This window comes from Sinohyriopsis cumingii, unplaced genomic scaffold (genome assembly GCF_028554795.1).
Source record: "Sinohyriopsis cumingii isolate HCF-2022 unplaced genomic scaffold, ASM2855479v2 utg002228l, whole genome shotgun sequence".
In the NCBI taxonomy this organism is placed as follows: Eukaryota; Metazoa; Mollusca; class Bivalvia; order Unionida; family Unionidae; genus Sinohyriopsis; species Sinohyriopsis cumingii.
Window position 1 is genome coordinate 738532 of NW_028316164.1, and position 25978 is coordinate 764509.

A 25978-nucleotide genomic window follows, 5' to 3' on the forward strand; every position below is an offset into this window, starting at 1 on the left:
GAGTCGATACAAACAAGCGGAGCCGTTAAAAACAAAGTCAGCAACTGAAGTAGCCGCTGCGTTTGAAAGAATTTATCGAAGAGGCCCTCTGCGCTGGCCAAATCTATTACAAGTTGATCCTGGTAGTGAATTTCGCGGCGCTGTTTTATCAACGCTGAAACATCATAGCGTCGCGATACGACGAGGTCATACTGCGCTACATCGTGATCAGGCAATTGTTGAACGATTCAATCGGACTCTCGCTGAACGGTTATTTGGATATCAATACGCGAAGGAATTCATCCAAGAAAAACGATCTCGTGAATGGGTCAAAAGGTTGCCAGGCGTAATTGCAGCGTTAAATAACGAGATTACCCGAGCAATCAACATGAAGCCCAGCGACGCGATTAAATACGAGTATATACCCGGAAAATCAAAAATAAATAGCGTTTCCAAGCCGATTCTTGGCGATGTCACTGTTAGATATCTGTATGAACCAGGAGAGCTTGAAGGCGGTAAAAAAAGAGCTACTGATCCTATTTGGAGTGTTACCACACATAACATATCAACGATAACACGATCAACTGGTAGACCACCGATCTATAGGCTGGATTCAACTGCTCCTCAGCGCGGATTTACACGCGAGCAATTACAAGTGATACCTAACGATACTCAATTACCCCCACGTGGTCTTAACTAGCGCCGTTGCGTCTATTGCACTCAAGACAGGTCAACCTCACATTGTTTTTGACATGACCGAGACTGTTATCGATCCTATCCACGGTAAATTGGCGAGTGTCTTTATCCGAATAACGCCAACTCATTATACAATTGCAACTTGCGCAGTGATTATTCTGTTGTTGTCGTAGCGAGATTATTAATTCGGCATCAATATCAAAACGCCGCTGTTTTTTTTTATCCTGTTGGCGGTAACCCGAGAGTTTTCTACCAATGACGCTTGCATCGATGATGTCGTTGTCATTGGTGACTCCGTCACTGACTCCGTCAATAACAATTCTTCGAAGCTGATTTATCCTTCGTACTCTGGACACTGCAAGATAGACTAGATTTGACCATTCGATGCGATTATCAACTATCCAAACAATTGTGTCCGTGATGGTTAGTCCCTGCGAGGAATGTATTGTTGTTGCGTATCCTAGCGTCCACGGGGATTTATCAGCACGTAGCGCGTCCTCAACGACGCTGATATCAACGAGCACGATATCATTCAGCACGAGAATTTGTTTTTCTGTCCGGCCTGGAATTTCAACTTCAATGTTCTGCCGCCGTGTGTCCGCGGGTCTATAACATAACGGCACTGGACGCGTTGGAAACTTTTCCTTATGCAACGTAAACAACTTCCGCTGAAGTGTGTCTCTGACTATCTTTCTACTCGCTACAATCAAATCGTTTGGTTTCCATGTTTCCCAGAATTCATTTAACGGCGTTTCCGGAATCACCTCGCGAATTATTTCACATTGAATTTTATCCGGCTGTAATCTGATTAGTTTTTTAAGCCCGCGCAGTTGTTCATCAAGTGCTCGGTAATCAGTATCGGTTTCTTCATAATAGTCCACGAACCCGCTCAACCAATCATGTGGACCCTCGCCGACAAATGGTGGTGGTTGGCCATGGTCCCCACACATGATTACCGCTGTATTCGCGCGCAACAACCACTCAAGAAACATTTGTAAAGTATCTAACGAAACAGTACATATCTCATCCCAGATGATAATGTCGGGAATAAATTTTTCACCCATTCGATCAGGAGTCCACTCACCGCCGCTGTATCGAAAAAAGCTGTGATAAGTAACGGCGTCAACATTTCGTTGTTTTATCTCTCGCGCTAGTCTATGGGTCGGTGTAAGCACGATTATACTTGCCCGCGTTCGAAATAATTCAATTGCCCGAGTCGTCTTTCCTGACCCGCCACAGCCGCTTAAATAAACTGTTTTGTGTCTACAAATTGGATCAGAACACGGTGGTGCATTAGACCATTCTGATAATTTATCACCGCGTAAGTAGTCGTTCTCAACGGTGACATCTGCTGACGGGGAATAATCGCGTCGTATTTCATTTTTAATTCTCCATGTACCCCAACTCTCGTCCGGACTAGTAAACTCGGCTACGTTTTTCTTGTATTTTACGTCTATATAAAATGAATCAACGGCTACTCTAACCGCGGTGTCAGGAAATCTATTTATCATCGAGAATAAATTAATAGCGGCATAACCCAGCATAGACGCCCTCAAATGCGGGTATGCCGGGCTGTCTCCATCGCTGTAGGTAACAACTGTACCCAACCTTGTTCCATTGGACAAGAAAGCTGTTTTGCAGTTCACGTATCTATTTTTTGCCACTGCGTCCTTGATTACGAAATCATATTCTGCGTCATCTATAATCAGTCGTGAGCAATATCGTTTGTAGTCGCAGTTTTTTCCACCTTGTGTGAACTTACCAATTATTCTTCTACCGAGATCTTTTGCCTCGCGGTTTCGTTGGTTAAATATCCTCCTGGACCATTCGATGATATATTCCTCGTCGGCATCAATGTTTTTTCTGGACTCGTCAATTATGCTATCTAGACGCTCCGGTTCTGGTAACCAGACTTCAGTCTGTGCCCGGTATGATATAATCGCGTCACTGACAATCAACGAAACTAGCATGCTACAATCAATCATATACCGTAGCAGCGCTATTGGCAGCCACTTCTTTTCAGCCATGTGTCTACCGATCCAAATATAGCAACAGCGATGGAGTCCTGCCGCGAATTCAAATGATACTATGCGAGCGAATCCGGTTAAATCAAAATCAGGCAGTGGTCCATTAATAACAACACGAGTCATTTCATGTCTGGGGTGTCCAAATCGTTTGAAATACTCAGCGGCGGATCCATACCCGAGAAAACTCGCTGGATAACAGGCAACCATATCAACCGAGATCATAGCGTCGCGGTTGTATTCAGTGTTCCATAGTCCACCGTGATAATACTCCAAACAACTGGATTGTACATCCGGTAGAAATTCCTTGCGTGTTGGTCTCCACGCATTTTTCCTTGCTGCAACATGAGCCGCAACCGATGGAATTGTAAAACAATTTGTTAGCAGTTGTTCATCATGCTCTTCAAATTCTATGGCGGTTTTTTTCATCCTGTTGTGAAATGCTTCAGTGCGATATAATTCGCCGTTTGGTCTTACAAACTGATCAAAGGTATCCGCATCGTTTTCAGCGCTGCGAAGTAACCACACTGATACAGGGTCGTTTTTACACAAACAAGCAATAGCATCAAATAGTTTCCTCTCCGCGAGAAAACCATCCCGGGAGAATTCTTCTCCCAAAAATTCTTCGGGTATATACTTTACTGTTCTATCCCGTGGAAATATTGTGATCGCGGGCGTCCATGCGTGTTCGTTATGATCAATAATTTTGATTGGGGCTCCCTTCGATTTATACTTTGATTCGTATAATACTTCACCGGTTATCGTTGTAACGGTTATTGGAAATCTCAGCGATGTTTCTAATCTCGCTATGTCGCTGATGGTCGCTCCACGCTCTTTTACGGTTAGTTCCCACTGGTTGATTTTGCTACGTCGTAAATCAGTCAATTTGTTTCCTCGACACGCATTTGTAAAATGCTCTATTATTCGTTCTGCTACACAATTTATCCCGGTTGACTGTTTCATCGGTTTCAGTTTTCCGATATCAGGTTTCTTATTTAACGGGTATATTCCATAAACAACTGCTGTTTCAGGATACGCTCGTTCATAGTATGGTCTGTCAATTCCGGTTAACAACCCCGGCTTGGAGTCGCGGCTGACAATGACTGTTTTCTTGTCGCTGAGAACCGGTTCAAATTTATCACGTATGATCCAATCGCCTGATTTCACCCGGACAATGAATTTTACTCTGAAGAAATATCTTTTACCGTCAAGTTGTGATATTATCGTTGCTGCGCGGTTGTCGTTCATGATAGCATCAACAACACCATCAATTCGAAATGTTGACCAACTGTGAGATGCGCCATCACGCTTGAATTCATTGATACAATCGCGTATTTTATTCAACAGGGTTTTATCGTTTATTAACGCTTTTGGTGTGTCCTTGAGGACTCTATCGAGATTGAATTTAATATTTTTCCGGGGCTTAATTGCTGCCAATCTCTCGAACTCATCCATATAATTAAAACAAGTATTTAAATGAAAGAATATAGTATAATGAATCACTGCAAATGGTTGATGATTGGGTCGACAACCCCGTGCAATAAATCATGTAGAGGTGAATTCTGCGGGTATCATTTACAAAGCGTTCGTAATGGTTCTCTTGGCCCCCTCCCGTGCTTGGTTTGCCACGTCGGTGTAAGAGGAAAATCGCAGTTGTGTATCAATTGTGGCGGAAAGCGATACAGAGAGTTAAAACGTTATTATGACAAACGAATAAAAAACGCCGTCATTGACCCCACCGCTGACTTCGTCATCAAAACCCCCCAAGACTACGTTGAAAGATTCATAATTAAACCAAATAATAAATTAGACAAATAGTATTATTATATAAATGGACCAAGAATTTCAGCCGCATCCTGTGCTCGTCAATTACGAGGCATCTCGCGACGGCATTGTTAGAAACCGCAAACTGAAGAAGCCGGTTGGTACCGTAAGTAATCAGGGGTATCTGATGTTTGGTGCCGGAAAGAAGAAGTACCATGTTCATAGGGCGGTATTTGAGGTATTCAACGGATTAATCGAAAATGGACTTGTGATTGATCATATTAATAATAATAAGACTGATAATTCTCTTATAAACTTGCAAGCTGTCTCGCAGAGTCAAAATACCAAAAAAGGCCAAACCGGTAAATACCCAAAGAAAGCAAAACCCGTAAAGTCATTTGATACAACAACTCACGAGGAAAAAATATTTCAGTCGATGAATGAAGCCAGTAGATACTTTGACATTTGTAGAACCTCAGTTCGAGATGTTGCAGAGAATATAACTAAAACAGCGATCTCAAAAAAGACGGGCCACAGAATTCGATTTTTATATATAGATACGAAGTCACCGGCGCCCATTGCGCTGACGAAGTCGCCATGACAATAAATTGTCCGTTCCGGAAGAAAACAAAGTATGAACACCTCGGAATTGATACACGGGGTTTCATTTTTTTTTATTTAAAAACAAGATGTTTTATAAGAATAATGAATATCGAAGACATCAATAATATATTAGCCGAGATTTCAAAATTAAAAAATCAAGGAATTGAATTATCTGATGGTCTTGACAGTGAAAAAATATTATCCGATTATGAGATTATTAACGAACAGTCGAAACGGGGACGTTTTACCCTGGCCCGCGAGTACTTTTTTATAAAACGATTACAACATACGATCAATGAAAACTTGTACCACAATGACGCAAATGCATTCATTGGACTATTCACTGCCGTTGAAATAATACGAAAAAAACTCGGACGTGTTTATGAACGACGCCGGGAGATTTCTAGTAAGATCAAAAACATTAGAAGGATCATAGACGAAAACTCCGGCGAGAAATTAGAAATTGCTTCGCAATTGCAATAATGGTAGGCGAATCACTTACTACTCGGCTAGCCAGAGAGCGGCTAGCAGCGCTTAAAAAGTTTATACCGTTACGAGACAGGGTCCGAGAACAACTTCAAACGCGGCAGCAACTACAAACCGATTTTACTGTTGGAAGCGAACAACTCTTTGCCCCGGTAACTAAAGCGACCAAAGATGTTACGGCGGCAACTGTACCCGTTCTTGGTGCGCTTGAAAAGATAGCGGCTCAGACCGAACAAACAAAAAAGTCTTTAGAAACACTCCCTGCGAAAATAGCGGCTGCTACAACACGGAGGCCACCACCACTCGCTATAACCGAACCACAAGAACCTTATGTTACAATGGCCGATGAAGAAGAACTAGGCGCCACCGCAAGAGAACCAGAAGAAGAAATACCAGAAGAGGAAATACCAGAAGAAGAAATACCGGAAGAAAAAGAGGGGAATATACCCCGTATTGTACTCAAGAAGAGCACAATAGATAAAATTAGAGGCTTCAGCAGCAGGGAAGAATTAATTAATTTTACTGCCAACAATTTTGCTAAGAGCATACGAGATAAGAAGCATATCAATAGCGGTTACGAGAAAAATATAAAGTCGTTAAAGGACTGGGCAAGAATAGTGTATTTAGCGAGTAAACATAAAGATGCATTACCACATCGTGGTGATCCCGATTACGATAAATTCCACAAGGAAGTTAAGAGTATAACACCAAAAAAAGGAAAAGGATACTCTGTTGGTAAAGAATCCTACGGCGTTACCTGCCCTGGTAGTGTTCTCAGTGATATATCACGGCTAGAGGTACTAATTGGAGGAAAACGAGCCGGAAATAACTCTCCGGAAATAATCAATGAGGCCGCTGATATTTGCAAGCGTTTATTTGCAGGCGGTATTATGGACATTAATGCATATCGAACGCTCATAGACGAACTCGTGGATGATTAATTGGAAAACTGGTGTTTTTAATAAGGATGATCATACACTACAACCATGATAAACCAGTACTCGTCTACGTGGTAAACTCGCGATTGCCTGTTTACCGCGCGTACTATGGAGATGGTCTCGGTAGCACCATTGCGGGGTTATTTACAAGAATGGCTCCAAAAGTAGCGCCGTTAGCCAAACAATTAGGAATGAAGGCTATTGATGTTATTCGTGATAAGGGTATTAGTGCTATTGGAGACGTTGCCGGAAAGGCGCTTTCAGCCGCGCGGGACAAACTAATGTCATTGGTGAAATTCAGGAGAAAAAAACAGAAACCACCGGTAATGCCATCAACGACAGTGATGCCTGCGAATGTCAGTAAAGTAATAAATAACGCCGTGGAAGAAAAATTAGAGTCGTTGGCGACGACTCCGTCGTTGGCGACTTCGCCATCCGCCGATGCGTCAACCAACGCGCTCATGAACGCGATAGCGGGAAGTGGTCTACGACGAAAAAATCGCAATTGAAAACATCAACATGATAAATAATAAAATGTTTGCGCGAACCGCTGATCCCGCGTTTGATATGGATGCCCCAGTGCACAGGGATGATTCTGTCCGCGATTATCAATATTATTCTTATTATGCAGCGCAACCTGACCTACGATCGCGAATTGAACTTCAGGTCCAAGATACCAGTAAATACTTTCTGCCGTGTGAAGCGTTTATCGAAATTGAGGGAGAACTCGTGACAAATGCCGCCGATAATGCACCATACGCAGATGACCATCGTGTTCGAGTTGGCTTCGTCAACAACGGTATCATGGCGTTATTTGAGAGCGCTAGATATCTTATTGACGGGCGAGAAATTGAATCAATAGAACGCGAGGTTGATGTTGCAACGACGATAATTGGGTTGGCGAGATACTCGGATGATTATACAAGATCGGCGGGCCCATCTATAATGTTCGCAAAGGACACCACTAATAACGCTGACCATTTTCAGTACGTTAACGTGCTAATAAAAGAAAATACCACAATTGACCAGGATGAAGCAACCAATCCAGATCGCAGAGCAAAACCAGGCGCTAATTTCACTGTTATAAAAAGTCTTAACGATAATTACAATCTAGGATTCGCAGCACGAGTAGGAATGTTGCAAGGACCACGCCGAAAGTTTTCATGCGCGATTCCACTCCATCATATATTTGGATTCTGCAGAAATGTCAGAAAAGTTATCTATGGGGCTAAGCATACAATTGCCCTGACGCGAAGGGGCGATGATAACAATGCAATATGGCATGCTGCTGACGTCGCTGCCGGTAAGGTTGTTTTAACTAAAATGGCATTGTGGATGCCGGTGCTGACTCCATCAGTTACCACGGAAGCACGATTGTTAGCATTTATGGAACAGGGAGGGAAATCGCTGTTGAGTTGGCTAGCGGTAACAACTGATGCTAAAGAGGATAACGTCGCCGATACGTTTACATGGCACCTAGCATCAAAACAGGGTGTTTCAGCCCCGCGTCATATATTCATAGCGCTACAGAATAGGGAACGATTGGGCAGTCAAGAACGCAGCCATATGATATTTGATCAATTAGGAGTCAGGGATGTTTCGCTGAGAATAAACGGACAACAGGAACCATCCGAGGATATACAACTTAATTACGGCGACAACCATATCGCACGTGTGTACCATCGATTGCTGTCGTATATGGGTCGTGATCAAAACGTCGACACTGGTTTGCAAATATCACAACTTGATTTTAAAAACCTGTATCCGATTTATTATTTTTCGCTGGAACATCTTGATTTAACGAGACAATCCGTCGTTGATATACACTTCCGAGCTCGTATAGCCCCGGCTGGTGCCAATTATAGAGCGGTTGCTGTCATTCTCAGCGATAAATCAATGCTGCTAGAAGGCGTTGGTGGACGAATGAGAATCGTTGATGCGCCAGTGGAAAACATGTAATTGAAAGCACAAAACGCGTTTACAATAAAATGTCGTATAGTGTCGTCAGTGTAGAGTTGACTGATGGTCAAGTCAAGAAATTACGATCAAAGTCGGCTAAACAATGCGGGACCACAATAACGCTGAAGCCGTCGCAGATGGCAGGTGGTAATCATAAGATATCGTTGACGGCGCGTCAAATAAAACATTTCAATGATGCGATGAAGAATAAAAAGGGAGTTCAAATAGATTTTTCAGCCGCAGCAATTAAAAACATGGAAAAGACCGGTGGGATATTTCCGCTGTTAGCTGCGATTCCGGCATTGATTGCCGCGGCGGCCCCAGCAGTGGCTAAGGCGGCGGCGTTAGGAGCCGTTGGTACCGCGGCGGGGATGGCATTGAAGAAGGCAACCGGGAAAGGCTACAAAAAAAAACGACCCGTGGCCGGAAAGGGTCTAAGACTACCGGGAACCCCGTATTCATGGTACTCGGGAAAGGGTCTAAGACTACCGGGAACCGTTTATTGACTCGGGAGTCAATGACTCCTGAGTCTATGACTCCAATGTCTAATTTTGATTTAATAGACGCCGCAAACGCGCTAGCGATAAAAAACTTCAGAGGTGTTTTTATGAGGGATCAATTACCGGCAGCACCAAGGAATATTGAAACCGGTATAATTAACCTCGATGGGTCCTCTGGAGCGGGAACTCATTGGGTTGCATACGCGATTGATCCGCGCGCGATCGTCTATTTTGATTCATACGGGTTAGCCCCGCCGAAAGAGTTCATGCGGTATATCCGGGCGTGTTCAGCCCGGACGTGTTCAGCCCGGGTTTTTTATTCCACGCTGCCAACACAGCAGTTAAGTGACCCACCGATATGTGGCCGTGAGGTATTGAACGTACTTGCGGCGATTTCATCATCGCGGAAACCACCTCATGTGGTTGTAAACGAATACACTAGTGGGGTCGTAGAAGCTCAACGGATTTTAGAGAATAACATTTACAATAATAATGATTGATATTTGGGGACGACCGGTTTCGGCGCTGAAAAAGCCCACGGAAACGCCCGCCACCGATGACATAAAAAAACTAATTGAGGATGAAATCGCTGATACGTTGAATTTAACCAGTGTTGACCCAGATGAAATAGTTGTATTTCAAGACCGCCAGGGTAAATTGAAATCCGGTAATGTGTCACTGAATGACGTTTTAATACGACAGCGCGATGCCGCCGAGGACACTATCGCGCTGTATACCAGCGACGGACGACTCAAACCGGGTGAATCCATCTTGACGATAAATGGAAAAATAAGTACACTTGGCGACAATTATATAACCATGTCAAATTCGTTAAAAGGTTTACGTAGTGAAATTAAATCGTATGAAGAACGGATCGTGTTGACGCTAACGCATTTCGACGATGTGCGACACATTGTCGATAGTTTTTTTCGGGGGCCCCCGACGGCAACCGAACCGAATTTTATAATAATAACAAATGCTATTTCGGATCTTATGACGCTGCCGGGCCAATTTACCTCGTTACGAAAAAATGTTAACAGGATCGATGACAACTTTGATAAATTCTTTGGTAAAAAAAATACCAAGCCGGATGAGATCACAATAACTATAAATGATATCACTGCGTATAGACAGGAAATAGAAACAATCAAAACTGATGTTGCAACAAACAAAAGGAGTGTAGACGCGCATGAACGGGAAATAGAAATAATCGGCGCTAATGTTGCAACGATCATAAATAATGTAGACTCGCATGGACGGAAAATAGAAACAATCAAAACTGATGTTACAACGATCATAAATAATATGGACACGCATACACAGGAAATAGGAACAATCAAAACTGATATTGAAGCGAACAAAAAAAATATAGACGCGTATTGGCGGGGAATAGGATTAATCAAAACTGATGTTGCAGCGAACAAAAAAGGTATAGACGTGCATACATATGAAATAGAAACAATCAAACTTGATGTTGCAGCGAACAAAAAAAGTATGACCGAGAATACACGGGAAATAGAAACAATCAAAACTAATGTTGCAGCGAACAAGAATAATATAGACGCGAGTTGGCGGGGAGTAGGAATAGTTATAACTGATGTTGAAGCGATTAAAGACAGACTACCGAGAATGGCAGAGCAACTCGAAAAAATAAAAACCCCTCATGAGAACATCATCAACACAGTATACACAATTCGGCATGGATCATTCGATTGGACTCCTACACAGAATACAGTAAATATCACCGCAACTGTTAAGGGTATTTATCGACTGACACTGGTTTCAATGATGCAGTTTAATATATTATCGTCGAGTTCATCCGGGTTTAACAATACAATATCAACAATTATAGACAAGAACACAACTGAACAGTTTACAATTTATGCCGTTGATAGAAATCTAGCCGGGGCAAACATTACATGGTATGTGGAATTTGCAGCGAATCTAAGTAATTAAAAACACTAGCTCTTTTAAAATAAAAATGACCACCAAGGAAATTGAATCAGAGGTATCACCGACGTCACATCAATATCGATTCGATACCGCAAAAGAATTCTCCGCGAACTTAAAAACGCTTTCCGAACAATACCGTGCAAAAATAAAAAAATACCGCAGAAAAATAACCACCATCGACGCGGTCGTGTACTCAGTGTCGGGCATAGTAGCCGGTACCGGTGTTATTTTATCCACGGTGACCACGATAGCCCCGATCGCTGTTCCAATCGCTATCTCCGCGATGACAACAATTGCTGGAGTCGCCAACGCAATCACTAGGAAGATATCATCGTGTTTTCAGAAAAAACTCAACGAGTATACAGTAAAACATCAAATAGTATCCGATGCGTACTCGAAATTATCCGGGTTGATCTCGTTATCGATTGATAATTTGTTCGTATCCGATGTTGAATTCTCCACGATGGTCCAGTTGTATAGCTCCGCGATGTCAAAAATCGAGGATTTTCAACTGGAAGCCGGAACCACCTGGTTGTTGAAATTAGACACTAAAAACAACGAATAATAATAATGTCGCTGAACCCCGAAGGGTCTCAATTACTTCAGCGGATCGCGGAGAATACCACTCCGGTACAAACAAATATGATATCGATAACATCAACGAAACCCGAATTCAGTGTAAACTTTCCATCACCGGTTCCAGTAAAGGAAATAGCGCTGGCAAAATTGCGAGTATATCACAGTTGGCCTAATATCCGAGCGGACGCATTTAACGGACAACAACCTAATAACTCGCTGGTTTTTGCACGGACAAATAAACCCGATGGGACCCCAGACTGGGAGGAGGTTACAATACCAACTGGGTCATACCAAATAGAACAAATCAATAAAGAATTTCAACGCAGGATAAAATCGATCACAGGAAAGGAATCAAAAATCGCTATTACGGTTCATGAACCGACGTTATCGTCGACGATTGAAATAAGCACACCGGGGTATATGGTTGATATCTATAACAGTTCAATAAGAACCATACTAGGATGGCCTGAGAATCCACCCGCGGACACCCCCCCATCAACTATCCTCAGACACGATAACGGAGATGGTGGTAGGCATATTGCTCCATACAACGTAAATATCGCATCAGTGATAGCGATTAATCTAGTGTGTGATGCTATCGAAGGAAGTTACCAGGTAGATACCAAGCAATCAAATCAGGCTCAACAGGGATATATCCTTTATTCGTTTTCACCAACAGCCCCTCCGGGATTTTTGATCATTGAGAGTCCGATTAATCCGGTCTATATGCGATGCCATGATCGGTTTTTAACGAGAATTAATTTCAGACTTACCGATCAGTCAAATAACCTAATTGATCTGCAAGAGGAGGAGTTAGTGATCACTCTGTTTGTAAGATCATAGCAGCAGAGGGGGCAATGACATCGACGCGGTCGTCGATGTGCTTACCGGACGCTGACGACGCTGGGGATCAGCGCGCAGAAGGTGTTAATTAAACCAAATGACGATTGGACGATCCCCCAACGACGTCGTCGTTTTTTTTTACCAGGCGCTGACGACACTAGATCGTTGAGTGCAGAAAGTAATAATTAAGCAAAATAACGATTGGACAAAATGTCCGATTCGCCCCCTCTGCTGCTCAATGCATGCAGACATATGGTGGATGTATGTCCATGCCATATTGTAATTTTATTTGGCCTTAATACACAATACACCTTACAGCCATACACAATAGCACAAGGACACTACATGATGAACACATGAAGGATGTAGGCGGACGATGCCATAATGTAATTTTATTTGGCTTTAATACACAATACACCTTACAGTCATACACAACAGCATCTTACAGCCAAACACAACAGCATAAGGACAATGCATGCTGACACATGGTGGATGTAGGTCCATGCCATAATGTAATTTTGGTTGGCCTTAATACACAATACACCTTATAACCATACACAATAGCATAAGGACAATGCACGATGAATACATTGTGGATGTAGGTCCATGCCATAATGTAAGTTTGGTTGGCCTTAAGACACAATACACCTTACAACCATACACAATATCATAAGGACAGTGCATGATGAACACAGGGTGGATGTAGGTCCATGTCATAATGTAATTGATGTGGCCTTACAGCCATACACAACAGTACAAGGATATTTCTAATTATAGAATGACAGTCACAGAGTCCAAGTGACATAATCCCATTAACCATCGCCCCAGACATTCTCATAGTCAAGGTGGCATAACTTCATTACCTATGGCACCAAGCAAGGTTACAGTCTACACAGCATAACCCCATTATCCAAAGTCCCAACCAGCGACATGGTCCAATGGTTGAAATGACACCAAAATAAAGAGAATTATATAGTGATTTTACTATTTTTTCTAAATAGCGAAACATTTGATTGCTTCCAAAGATTAACAAGAAAAATTCAAATTCTTTTTTTTTCTAATGACACCTCTCAAGTGTATATAATCCAAGAATTGGAGTGGTATAAGGTGAAACATAACACTGTAAGGTCATATTGAAAATGTGCATTTATTTATTGACCTCATTGTCCCATCCAAGGACATAACCACAGACAAATGTATTATCTAATATGTCAACTATTTAGTGAACTGAGTAAGAGCTGGATATTGTCAGCATATGGTTTGTTAATGCTCATTTAACACAGTATTAGTTTGCAAGTGTAGTTTTAACAGTATATTTCCTGCCACCATGCAGATATGTGCACATATTTCCCACTCTCAATATTCATATAAATATTTTTAAAAAGATTTCACAAAGCATAAAGTTCATGATATGGCCATACCTGTTAAACGTACTTGAGACTCATGGTAGTTCACCTTCAATGTATAGCCACCCATAAATATAATTTTTCATTTGTGATCATTATCTGTGAGCAATCAGAGCACCCTGGCATTCGTGTTTTAAAAGATGTCTTCCCAGGGTATCATTTATTTTTGTTTATAACAAGCCTTAGATAATATGACATGTTATTTGATGTTTATTTGATATTTCTTAACTTGCGTATTATTCAAATATTTAAGAGGAATAAAGAATCAAAATATAACTTAGGCATAATAACAAAGACTTACGACAGCCTAAGGCCCCCGAGTGGCCGAGTGGTCTAAAGCGTTCACCGTTACGGATCACTGCCATCTCACATCTGTCTGCGTCGGTTCGAGTCTAGGATTCGGCTAATGTGGTTATGTGAGAAAGCTTGCCAGTAGCTTCTCGTGGGTCGGTGTTTTTTTCCGGGTTCTTCCTCCACCATTAATACTGGCCGCCATGTATAGCCTATCTTGTGCTGAAAAATGGCGTTAAGTCCTACAACAACAGCAACAACAACGACAGCCTTATATCTAGCATAACTTTATTAATGACCCCAAACTGGTAATGTCTATTGTAAAGAACGAATCTAATGATTGAGAATTGGTAGAGGGGATTTACCCATTAGGTGCGTATTTAAATGTTTGTGCATACATTTATCAATCAGTGAATCTATTTTATGTTGTCTCCAGTATTTCATTTTTGGACTGGAAATCTCTTTTCCTCAAATTATTGAATTCAAGTGATTGTTTTATCTGGAAATACAAAAGTGCTCTGATAACATTCTTGGATAGAGACATTAACTGGAATTTAACGTTAATTCAAACCTGAAAATATTTTACTGTGATTACACAGGAGACTGTTGGCACTTCCACACTCTACAAGCTACCAAAGTCACATCATTGTCATCAGTTTTGGTATTCTGGACTTTCACTGAATTTTACTCAGGACTTTAAATTATTAGGACTTGTGTCTGTAATTATTGGATTATTTTGGGATTCAATTCGCAATACCGTAAGTTCTTTTTTCTCCATTTTGCTTTGTATTCTAGGGAAATAAATTACTTTTTGAATTTTACAAAGGATGTTGCCTTTCACTCTTTTCTGTTACTTATTTAAAGTGCATAGACTCGTATGAATTTGTATTGGAAACTGGGAACAGTACGAGTTGGCAAGCATCGTCTGGAATGAAGAATCACCTGGTGAAAAACGTCTGGCGTGGGTTCCACTTCCATGTAGTTTTTGCTCAGATTGATGACCATAGTCTCAATTAACTTCCCTACAGCCATGGTCACTGACTGTATTTTTCTTCATGAGACACAGAATTCAAATTAGGTACACTTAGTTGGCATATCATCTTCACTGTTCGTATAAAAATTGGCATGCTACCTCCACAATGAAGGCATCAGTGAATGTTCATTGCATCCAATGACATTCTCTTTCACAAAATCTCCATACGCTCTGGTTCAACCGTAATGCACTCTTTCAGCACCTAACATTCATATCTCTGCGTGGCATCAGGTAGGAAGACAGGTGTGTGATCTCTCACTTCTAATGGTGTTTGCTTATCGTTATCTAGGAGATGATTGACCACGGTACCTGTGTTATTATCCGGATCGATAAACAATAAAATGAAATGTGAAATTAACGAATGGAACAACAGAGATCTGAGAATAAATATAGAATAGGACAAAACGAGCACCCTTATGTAAAAAGAAGAAAGAATTTAATCAATTACATAAACAAAACTAAATCGAAGATGACATTTGAATGATTGTCTTTCCCTTAGAAATAGAGTTTAAAAATTTATGCGAAATTCAGTTAGCCGTTCTGTTAAACCGATATAACAAATTTCATCATATAACCTAGTGACGAATCAAACTCGAATTCCGGGTATGTCAGCATCACCTGGTTGCTTCTTGCTCAAATCACTGCTCGTGATAGGATGTTGTTTCAGTATCTCTCTCTCTCTCTCTTACCCTTTTTGATCATTAACCATCTTGGCTGTAGACTGCGCTCTTTTTCACTGTGCCATAAAGTATGGAGCTATTTTTCCCTGTACGAAAACTTCCGCCCTGACTTTAACCAGATTCCAGGTGGAATTTTAAAGCGGATTTCACTTAAAGCCTAGATTCCACTTATTATAAATTTTAGGTGGGTTCAGGGTGGAATACAGCCCTAAATATGCAAATTAGTCCGTCTATTACTAGGCGGAATTAGTTTATTCCGCCTACTAGGTGGAATTTGTTTATTCCGTCTACTAGGCGGAATCTGTTTATTCCGCTTATTTAGCCTAGATTCCCCTTATTATCACTTTCATGCAGATTCAGGGTGGAATATAGCTCGAAATATGCAAATTACTGTTACTAGGCGGAATCTTTACTTATGCCTAATTAGATGGAACTACCTGCAGAAACCCCATCCAATAATGAAAATGTCAAGGCGGATTTCAGACGTTTTTTTTTTTTTAAAGCAATTTCTGCCTAAACCATAAAAATGTACTTCAGATTTCTATTGAACTGCCTAATGATTTTTAGGCATTATTGGGAATCAATGATTCACAGTAATTTTTAAAATGGATCATAAATTTTATTTTGACAGACATTATCAAATAAGATTTAGGTTTTTCTTGTCCTAAGGGGCAACACCATTTTCATTTTTGCATACAAAATCTAATCCAACATGGCATCACTTAAGTATTTTTCATTTCACTTTAAAGTTTGGTGAGATTTCACACATATTTTGACCAAAACTTTCACTGAAATTATGTTGAGGTCTCACTCAAATTTCTTTGAAATATTTGTGAGGTTTCACAAAAAAATTGACTAAAACCTTTGTAAGATTTCACTAAAATTTAAAATTTTGATCATTAAATAGTATTTTACTTAAGTTTTTTTTAGTGTTTCAGACATTTCAGCAGGTTTCAAAGAAATAATGGATATGAATTAAACAGAACCAAGGTGATATTTAAGCGTTCATGAAAATAATTATACTGATGTTGTAATTATATGACATCCAAGGCAAGAGAAATGGTAGTTAATAATAATAATGACTTTATTTTGAGAAGGTAATTCAATTCGTTACAGAACTAATCAACCCTGAGGTCCTCCATCTATGATGAACAACAGATACAGTATATACAACATGATATGAAGTATCTGACACTAAATAATTAAGTGGTTTTAAAAATCAAAGTATCAAGCCTGGAACATAAGCACAGGCATCTGTGAACACATAAACATATATAAAATATAAAATATTTATCTGCATTGAAAAATTCTTCCGTGAAAATAATGCAAAATTACAGAAAAGCATCCATTTGAAACAATTTGATTACGAGGAAGAAAAGCTATAAGCCTGCCTTAAGTCACTTGTACTGTGGACTGGATTTTTGAGTGTACAAACTTTGATGCTGTTGTGGTCTCTCGAATTAGTCCTTGTTCCATAAGCAGCCATGACAAACGTTTATCATGATATAATTACTCTTATTTTACACTGAATTCCAACACACCAAGAATATTTTGATAATATACACAATAATGCCTCACGAGATTGAAAGTATATTCTACTTTTCAGCCAAGAAAATTCCGCAAAGATATGACTATCTTTGATAGACATGGATATCTGGCAACAATTCCCACCAGTGATCTACACGTTGTCCCTCCTTAAATTCTTAAGTTAATCAGTTTGGAGTTGTATAACTTCGAAATCATCCTGATTCAATTCCTTGTCCTATTTAGCACGTTAACCGCTACTGTAAAGCTCTTTATGGCACAACAAAAAGAGCAAAATGCTTGTCCTGGCGTTCAATTTTCATACAGACTGACCAATTATGTTCCCATCAAATTTGTGTTCGGGGTATTCTCACTGCCGCACATTTTTCAAATTGTTATTCAATCTCTCGTCCCGCTCGAAAACTCGAATCGTCATGTTTAGCAAACATACTCTTTCCCGTCAGTTTCTGTTACACGAAGATTCATTGGGCAATTCCAAAATGTTGACCAATCAGAAAGCTTTATACAACGATCGTCTGTTAAACAATAAACGGAACAAATTCTTATTTGAAAGCTCGTTGCGGAATGGGACCGGATAGAGCATTAGTTTTAAAAAAGTTTCGGAGACGATATTAAAAAATGGGTCCATATCAGGAAATTCAGGTCAGGAGAAAAGCGAAATTATGTTTTAAAACGGAAAACAAGATGAAAACTTGTTCGAGGGCAGTTAAATCCAATTGAAGTTAAACAAAAATACAACAACAACAAATTTGAAAAAGAAATTTAACAAGGAAAGCTGTGGAAAGAAGTTATAAATTGTGCCCAAAATAAACAATAAAATTACAGCTATCAGAAACAGGAAATATAAATGCTGCTGAAAATCATTCAAATTGTACAAGAAACAATAAATGTTATTATATCTTATTGATATTTTTATTGAACTGTCAGTGATATTACAATCACAAAATATCACTATATTTTCAGTCAACTTTACAGACACACAAAAGCCAAGTCCTAATTATGCCTTATTTAACTGATGTAAATGACTAAGTTCTTCATTCCGCCTAGATGTTGGTTAAAAAATAAACTAAGTCCAGATTCCTCCTTTCATATAATAGATGTCAGCGACTAAGTTCCTAATTCCACCTAGATGGTGAGTGGAAAATCAACCAAGTCCAAAATTATGCCTAAAGATGTATTTCTAGCAGGAATTTGACTAAAGTCCATCTTAGAGTTAGACGGACTCTAGATGGATTCATCTTTGACTTCTCAAATTTTCCATGTCCGCCTTTGTATTAACCAGATTTTTAATATTTTAGGCAGATTCCGCCTGGAGTCTGCTTAAGTTCCAGGTGGAATCCGCCTAATTATTTCGTACGGGTCCCTTCAAAGAAATATATGATACCCAACCTAAATATGTGTCAGGATTTTCTTCTCCTGGGATCAAACAATAATCTCACTCTCATCTACGTCAGATATCGTCTGTCGTAATTCAACAGAACTAATCTATCTTTAGTTCACAATTTAAAAAACACTCAAAATCCTCTTACCATAAATGTCTTTTCTAACTGATTCTTGCATTCCTCTCGAACTTGACGTGATTAGACCTCTTTATAACTATTACTGCGCCCCTGTTGGCTGGCAGTCACTAGCTGATGACGTCGCTGGACATACGTCGCTAATGCTAACACCATCGATTCTCGATTGAAAAGAATTCACAACTTAATTACACAAAATAATTAATGGATTCCATTCCTTATCCTAACTACATTACGTTGCTAATATGAGATTCATTGACATTCATTTCCAGACTCACAAACATTAATTCTCTGCATACATGATCATCTAAGAAGGATAATTCACTTATGACTATTCGCACCAGAAGAAATGAATTGAATTACTGCGATACGCGATTTATATTCCATACATAATCACTGAATCTGAAAACATGCATATCAATGAAATATTGTATGATATTCATACAATACATGAATAATATAACGTAGGAGATGGAATGCATGTAACAATCAAAGTCTGCATTCAAGGAAAACATGCATGGTTCAAGCGGAATAAATTCAACAAATAATTAGACTTACATCAATGAACATATTGCAAATGAGACAATACATCTGTGCATCGCTTATCATCAGATAATTACCGCTCTCTTTTCTCTGGTTTCAGGACTCTTAACTTTTCAGACCATTGTCCCTTGGACGATTTATTTAACAAGAAAAGTGCTCTCTTGATCTTGGAGCCCCTCACACATCCATTTCGACAGAATCACTTGGACTGACTAATATCGCGAGTGAGATTACTTTAAAACCTTGCATTTCGTCTGGGAAACTCAACCCGTTTAGTGTACCAAATCAGGATTACTTTCTCTAACCACTAACAAACTTTAACACTCCTATCGAATTCAGAATTATTCTTTCTTCTCCTCCTTCATTAATAATTATTCTGGAAAATATTATTGTATAACACCTTGTCAAATATATCAAGGTTTCCCGAACGTTTGCTCTCTCTCAACCATGTCATCTATCGCTACTTGACCTTACGTTAACTTCTAATTTTTATCTCTAACCATTAACCGAGTGTGTCTTAATTAAAATCCACTCATGGTTCCAAACAAGAGAGGTTAACCATCGATACCTACCAAATTAACTGTAAGACAAACCTATATATCAACCTTAATGTTTACGTGTCACACTGACCATGCCAGAATGTAGTGCTAAATTATCCCCCAAGAAATTGCATCATTACACTATTCTTTTCTAATTATACAAAAGGTTCGAAAGCATTGCTAAGGTCATGTGTAAATGGAACAACTCAAATGTAAATTTGTTTGCAGAACCATTACCTAATCCTCTCAATCTATTGGCACCAGAAAAGCTTTAGCAGGTGAGCTGACCACCTCCCATGTGCACATTTGCTCTGGCATCCAGATTCGTTCCTGCTGTGATGTGCACATCTTGGACCACTATTGATAGTAATCTAATATGTACACAAGATTAACAGATTTTGCTCATTCTTGCGAAAGAATGATAAAAGAATCACCACATTGTCTTTAGATACTAGTCGGTTATTCTGTTGGCCCATACTTATGTTAGGTACCAAAGGCTTCAGATTTTCAAATTCTTTTATATTTTATACCAGGATTCTTATCATGAATACTTCATAGTCCTTCTTTAGAAAAGAATAATTATCATGGGGAATGAATTCCTGGGTGAGAGCAGCTTTTATACAACTCAGGAACATCTGGAGCTCCAAAGAAATTTCCTTGACTGCCAAGATCAACTGTTCAACTCCAGCGTAAAGTCAGTCTTACTCTATGGAGCAGAGACCTGGAGAACCACCAAGTCGACCGTAAAGAGAGTTCAGACCTTCATCAACAGCTGCCTAAGAAGAATTATCCAGATCCGCTATCCAGACACCATCAGCAACACCAACATGTGGCAGAGAACCTCCCAGCTTACGGCAGATGACGAGATCAAGAAGAAAAGGTGGGGTTGGATAGGACACGCTCTGTGTAAGCCGCCAACCAACATTACCAGACAGGCATTGAGGTGGAACCCTCAAGGCAAGCAGAGAGGGGCGAACCAAGAAACACCTGGCGACGAGACCATGAGGCGGACATCACTAAGATGGGTCACACCTATAATCAGTTCAAGGGGATGGCACAGGACAGAAGCCTCTGGCGATCTTTTGTGGGCCGCCTATACCCCGGCATGGGTGACGGGCAAAAGTGACGGACTGGAATGAATTCCTCAAATGCCATGTTGATGATGCCTTGCTGAGTTGAAACGGCAGTAAGAAAATCAAAGTTAATTTCTATAATGACGGCAGCTGATGCAAACCAGTGCTGCATATTCATTATACTGTCACTGAATTTTCTTAGATGACATTCATTCATTAACACTAAAATTAAGATTGTCGCCAACAAGTCTAAGGTTTAGTTCTTTTTAAATTAATCTATTACTTTATCTTAAAAATGTCCACTTGTCTGTCTGATCAATGATGTACTGGATGTCACCATATGATAAACAAATTCCATTTGAAATCGTTCATATCCCTAATACTAACAGGAAATATATATATATATATATATATATATATATATATATATATATATATATATATATATATATATATATATATATATATATATGCACGCGCGCGCGTGTTTTAAATAACGCATCATTTACTGCATTGTGGTAAGCACAAGTCAACCATAAACTTAAAAGGTATTTTTTTAGTTATACAAAATATTATTATTATTATTAATATTATTAGTAGTAGTAGTAGTAGTAGTAATAATAATAGCAGTAATAGTAGTAGTAGTAGTAATAGTAGAAATATTTATGAAAAGACCATACATTAACCATAAGTCAGTAACATGAAAAATATAGTTTTGGGGGAATTAAGGTACTAAATAGAAACATTGATATCTCAGTTGCTGCTGTATAGGTAAGTTCAGGGGTACAACTTGAAACAAAACAAAGATGAATAAAATGGAGAAGAGGGATTTAATGTTGGGATTGTAAAGAAAAAATGAAATCAATTAGTAAATTAACTCTGAATATGCAAGTTATTACCATATTTATTATAATTATTTTACATATAGTAATATGTAGATAGTATGCATGTACTTTTTTTCTTTTGTACATCAACAAAACTTAACTTACTTACATAGAAATTCTAGTACATTTTGTGCCACCCTAAAATATTGGCTGAAGTCAATAATATTTCATGCCTCCAGTGAGTCGGAGTTGGCTGGGCCGTCTTCTCAAAAGATCTTCCGTATAGAACGGTCGGTGACGACTGGTGACGGCTGGTCGGCCGGTAACGATACGGTTGTGACGTGGTCTTAAAAAAACAAAGTCCCTAAAGGTGATCAAGCACTCACATTTGGCAGAACTTGTAAACAGAATCCATACAACCTGCAACAGAATTAATAATCAACACAATAAATCCAAAAGTAGCGTTGGATAAGTCATTTATTAAAAAATGGTTTAAATTGTCGGGGGATAAACTGGACGTTATTATTCAGTACAGCAATGAAGCTATAAATCTAGCGACATCTGGCGGTGCCAGGGGATAGGTAATGGGCAAGAGTATTAGCTCTTTATCTACTGAAATAGACAGAGAAGACTAGTTTGGTCTTTTTTAGAAAGGCTGGATTTGCAAGGCAGCAGGCTAATATTCCTAACATAATGCGATTGGGGAAATATTTAAATAAGAAATGTTGTTTCTCCATGCATGCCCTATTAAATGTTTCGGATAAGAAACATCTATTACTCATCCTCAGTCGTACAGTTATGAGTTGTACGATTATTTATCAGGTCATACAATCTGTGAAGTTTCTGTATAGCATTAGATTCATGCAAACAAGTTCAGTGTATTCTCTCTCTCTCTCATGGAATTAGCTTCCTAAGATATAATGGTATTGGAAATTTTCGGTATTTTCTCTGTATAGTGCCACCAACCGTGTACTAACTTATATACGTTTATCTGACGTGAAAGGTATCAAGGAATTAATTACAAATGTTTTTTTTTTTTTTTTTTTTTACAAACATGATGGAGTCGGAATGTACAATTTTGTACTAAATATCGTCACGTTCACCCCCCTCGAGGAATAGGGTTGCTATTTCGATCCTTATGTGTGGCAATGTATGAGTTGTCATGTACAACGAGATATCAATATCGATGTAAAATTGATCAAGGACTTTATTCCAATTTGAGTATTTTAGATGACATAGTGTGAAGTGTGCTATATTTGCAAAACAATCGGTACCCTCACCCCCTCGTAAAAGAGGGTTGATAATTTCGTCTTAATATCTGGCTATGTTTAAGCTATCATACATCACCTCATATCAATTTCGACGTAATATGTATCATGGAATCGATTGGAGAAGATATTTATGAGATGACGTGGTTTAAAATGTGCAATATTAGCAAAATATCGTTGTGTGTACCCTTTTCCTTCATTTTCGCCTATTAGTTAAAATATTTGTAAAACTATTATATGAGTCAATTAAGTTTGAACACAATATAACGATTGCTATAGTTCAAATCGAAAGTGTTAGTAAAGTTCACGTTATGTCACCAACAAACATAATATTAAAGGAATACAAATGCCGCGGTTAGATCTCTCCATACCATATGTAGGTATTTGTTTTGATCACGTTACAATATTGCATCGGTGTTCACCTGACTTCGTATAGCAGAATGCAAAGCAGGAGCATAAGAGGCATGGGACCAGACTATCAACATCATTAAAGGACACTATTTAAAAAAAAAAAATAAAGCTTATGTCTGTAGCGTTTTGTACTATTCTGTGCAAAGAGAAAACAATATCCTTGTTAGAACATTAGTGTATCTGAATACCGCGTTTAGAATAATATTGTGAGATGCGTGATTATGAGGTGTTGCTGGGAAATATACCAATACTGATACTGTCAAGTGTTCTATTTTAACATACGTTTATAACAAAATAGTTCTTGATATTAAGTAGCCTGGGTACATATAAATTGTTGCTCGAATTTAATTAATAACGGCTGACTAAATTACCAGATCATCAGTTGAGTTTTCCAACAAGCGGATGGTCAGTTTGTAAGGCAATATCAATTATCCCTTTACCTCATACAACCGTCTTTGGACGCCTCTACAAAAGTCGCATCGAAGCTACTTTTGACGCTTCTACAAAAGTCCCATAGAAGCGCCTTTTGCGGTCTGCTGTAAACATCAGCCATTTTAAGCCGGTTTTCGTAGCGCCACCTTCGGGGAAAACCCCTTATTAGATACTACATTCATTTCTGTGAATGACAATTACGTCAGATCACGTGGTCACTGTTTATGTTCTGGTCGATATCTGCTATTTGGAATTACATCACAATTAATACTTCCAGTTCAGTACCCCACGAATGTAGTTCTAGTCTATTTTTAGAACATTTTTTCCTCTCTCATTTTGTGGTGATAGAAGAGTTTTATTTATGCATTTTTGGTAGGGATTTAAAGGTAACTGTTTATTCTTGATAATATGAGCTCAGGGTGTTGTTGTCTGTATGCATTTTGGCGACAGTGCACAGTGAGTAATAAGGCCTTGGTGATGATCCGGAAGTGAAATATGTGTTCTCTTTACATGCTGTTATGTTGACAGTCAATCATCTAAAAAAAAGAGCAGGTCAACCTTTGACAAGAACTTCACCGTGAAGTCATCTTTGAAGGTATTTTAGACTAACATATGATTTGCATTGATTGTCACACAGCGGAAAGGTCAGTACTGAGAAATAAATGTAGATAACATATAGTAAAATTAATTGTGTACTATGTCCATTTAAAGTAACTGGGTCGTAATCTCCACTCTCCAAAATGGCGGTCGCGGATTTCATTCAGTACTTACGAAGTTTTCATGATTAGAATCACAACTATGAAAGATTCAATAACCTAGGTAAAGGCTCTGATATTGATATAGGCTGCAATTAGTTTTTATAAATTATCAAATTTAGATGACTTAGTGATGTAGACACAGATGAAAAACTTCTAAATTTCGAGTATGAGAAATGGCAGCTCTACGGTTGGTCACACGGCCTCACTGACATGACGGTGAACGAATTCTCTCCAGATTTTAAAGCACATAACAAATTCTTCCGTGATAAATAATTACACAGCTATAACAATCGGTCTTTACTGTTAAAATGTTCCACATGTAATAGATGTGTACCAAAAATGTAAAATGGTTAAAATTGCTGTTAAACGTAACATATCACTACATTGCTTAATAGTTCACAGGCAAGCTATGCGTATGCGGTCGACTAGGTAACCTGTATTCTATGTATAGCGAGCTGCACTTTGTCACTATGCTCTATGAGGTAAAGGGTTATCATATCAAGTGTTATTGTTACGCGACTATTTAAAGATTTCTGGGGTTCCCACCGTTACTTTTATTAGACATAGACACATTTGCTTGAATAATTTAAGTTAAGGTTCTCATATCTCTCTAAATCTGTAATATTAGACTATGTATGCATTTAGAATTATATGCATCATACAGTTCTGATTGTACAAATACTCCAAATTGTGGTAGATTTAAGGCAAATAACATGTTTCTTTTCAATTTTAAGGTCGGCATACAAGGGACCGGCCATTTACAATGTATGGGAAGTGGGGCTATTTTTTTATATATATATTTTTTTGGTTTGTATTTTCATCCCGCAAATAGGTAAGAAAAAATATTATTACATCCTAATTTTGTTTTTTCAGTTAACTTTACAGTGTCAGAATTGTGCAATATTTTACGATATTGAACTCGCGACAGTTCATATTTCATATTGTAAACAATAAATGGACACAGGCGCCAGCACTTTTGATTTGTAAACAGATCATATACACTCGCGTAAGAGGCGCCTTACGTTTTGGTTGGTGAAATTTGTTTCTGAATGAACTAAAGCAGATGTTTCGTGGACTGCCACATACCAGCTGCTTTGGCACATTCCATATTAACATTTTTGATACAATGGTTCGGATTTAGGCAACGCCAGACAGACAGGGGCCTTACAAATAACATGCTAGTCCTACAATGTAAAACGTTGCACATGTAGGTATTAGTGCTTGACGCCCAAAACATAAATATCAGCGTAAAGGTCTTACATGTAGGACTAACATTAAGGCATAAACTTGTTTTCTTTAGCTGGTAATAATAATGGCCAAAAATATACTTAGTT

General features: G+C 39.0%; 1 long non-coding RNA gene across 1 annotated transcript; it reads right to left on the reverse strand.

Annotated features, from left to right (window-relative positions):
- Positions 1–21837: 21837 nt before the first annotated feature.
- Positions 21838–25032, reverse strand: LOC149770905 (uncharacterized). Its single transcript, XR_016418442.1, has 2 exons — positions 23826–25032; positions 21838–22195 (listed from the first exon to the last, which is right to left on the reverse strand). It is a non-coding gene; the product is annotated as an uncharacterized LOC149770905 (long non-coding RNA).
- Between the last annotated feature and the right edge of the window lie 946 nt (positions 25033–25978).